Raw genomic sequence first — 2,646 nt, 5'->3', positions numbered from 1 at the left:
TGCCCAACTCGTCTTCGGTTAAGCGTCGATTGACTGGAAGCCGATCGTAAAGAAACTTTGACAGTTTGTGGTTGTGTCCCAGAAAATAAGACGTCACTGCCAGTTGGTTCCTTTGCCTCCGTAGACAAAATATGCACTGGACAGCTGTTGCTTCGCGTACTTTTTTATTAGAAAATACGCTCGGCTTACTAACTTCTTCGGATTCCACGGATTTCCGTTGGTCTTGGAGGGCGCCTGCTGTATTTGTAATACACCCATTCGTAACGCAAAATAGTGTTGTTATCCTTCACGTATTCATTTAAGGTCTTCTCAAATGCCGTGAAGGATAAAAACGATACATCCACAAATTTATCAAAGAAAGCCACTTCCGAAGCCATAGCAGACGAAGTTCAAAGCCGAATGTGTGCCAATAATTCTCACAAGAGATCGATTAAAACAAATCGCAAAAAAGTGACGGCAGGTGAGGATGGTTCTCAGTCTACGCATATACGCAAAGAAGTGCAACATTTTGACGTTAAAGCTTTTATTTCGCTCGCAGGGGTTTTGCAGAAAAATGCATTGTGCCTCTAGCCGCTGGCAGGCATCGGCGTTAGAACTTTAATACTTTACAGCGTCCGCCAAAAGAACATGGAGTTAAACACACATCCCGAATCTCATTGATGTAGATCAAAATAGGGATGGTCTTAAGACGGAAACTTGTGGATATTCATTGGAGACCGGTGCAGAAGAAGTGATTTGATCCGACTATTACTCAGAATGTCGGAGGGGAAGCCAGTGTGGAATTCCTCGCTGAAACCTATAGAACTTGAGTTTGTGAGGCAATGGAACGAGTAGAACTCGACGAAATACATAGGAAAATTCAAAAAGTATGACGCCCTTTATGAATCCTTCGTCTCTGGCCTGGGTTAAGCTGTTCAGAAATACGAGCACGCTCGTCAAGCAAGACGGGCTGGTGAGTGATCCGTTTTATGCCAGGAATATAAAGTCGTTGGTAATTAGGTGATTTGGATTAACCCGCTTCGGAATGTTCAATCACCCTGCACGGTTCGCCATAGACGACATTACGTCTGTAGCTTCAACGAAATAAACGGTCACTTGGTTTGTGTGTTGCCCTGACAGTGGCTCATTTACAAGAAGAAAAAAGGTCGCCTCCGTCAAGCGACTGTCGAAACACCAGGCAGAAAGGGTTTGAAGCTTTTGGGTGTTGTCAAGCTGAGTGATGCTTTCTTCACGACCATCGGGTGGACCTCATATGGCCTGCTCAAGTGCTTTATCTTATGTGAGGATTCGCAAACACCCTTCACTGGGAAGATCAAGCTGGTTAGGGGTTGTTCATAATATCCCCTTACCAACAGAGGTTGTAATGAGGTCTCTGGGGCGGAATGCAGTCTCGCATAGTGTTCCTTGAAGGTTTCAATTGTCGGCATTGGGATACTCGTGGGTTTCCCACTTCTGTTTGAGAAGGTCATTGGTTTGTATGTGTCAGTGTCTCGCGCGCTTAATTAATGCATTAAAACACTAATCGTTCTTCTGCGTGGCTTAGCACCATAGGCTGTTCATCCCACGTTGAGTTGATGGATTTGTGATTTAAAGTGGCTGCGTTCCTCACGAAAATTCAGTTTGTCTTCCAAATCTTCTGAAGTTGTGTGTCTCAGGAACTTTCTGGACCTCGTTTTCAGAAGATGCACTGGGAGCATACACCACCACAAAAAAGGTGAGGCCAATAAAAATCCTGCACCTACGAGGAGCCAATTAGAAGGTCAGCATGAAGAGCTGAGTCAAAATTTTATGCCGGAAGCGAATTCAGCGTTTACTGAGATTTATCAGTAATGTGATCTCGCGAAAATGCTGGGAAATTTGATTGAAAAATTTTGCAATTCTATCATAAGTGCAACATTCAAAACGAAATTCCGGCTTCAACTTGTTATCTACCTATTGTAGACGTTTTGAGAATAAAAGAGAATAACGGAGGGGTAAACAGTCCACCAACCTGGTCCCCATCGAAGTTTTTGAAGCCTCGGTTGTTGAACTAATCCTGTTTCTGATCCAAGTCAGCCGTCTTTCGGACGTTCTCTCAAGTCCACATCTACATTCCCCAGACGATTTGAAGTACTGGAGTTCCAAGGCCATTTGCTGATTCACGGATTGATACACAGGATCGAGGCTTTTGCCCAAATTTCCGGGTAGTTTTGTTCTTGTCTTTCAGCGGCTGTTGTTCACCTGAAAGGCACAAGTAAAAAAAGGTGCAGCACTGATCTTTATGTTCTCAGCGCGGGGTAGTGTGCTGGACAGTGCGAGGATTCAACTAAATAAATGTCTAGTAGCGATTAGAACTGGGTTCCAGAAAGAGCGTGGACAACCGACGGAGGAAGGTGATTCCACGCAGCTACTACTCTAAAGTGAGAAAAAATTTCGCCTAATGAATGTGCGAGCCTGAAATTCTTCCTATCATCCCCTTGCCGTGTATTTGCAGGTTCAACAGTGGAAAACCTGTTTGTCAAGCTTTGTCAAACAGGGCCATAATTAAGAATTAGGTCCCCTCGGAGGCGAGGGTACTCCAGCGGAACGAGATCAAGCATCGCGAGACGCGTTTCGTAGTCCACGGAATTGAGACCGGCAACCATTCTAGTGGCGGCGCCCGCGACA

The sequence above is a fragment of the Opisthorchis viverrini genome (assembly GCF_000715545.1).
Source record: "Opisthorchis viverrini unplaced genomic scaffold opera_v5_13, whole genome shotgun sequence".
Taxonomy (NCBI): Eukaryota; Metazoa; Platyhelminthes; class Trematoda; order Opisthorchiida; family Opisthorchiidae; genus Opisthorchis; species Opisthorchis viverrini.
The sequence above is the reverse complement of the archived record's forward strand: the minus strand, read 5'-3'. Positions refer to the sequence as shown.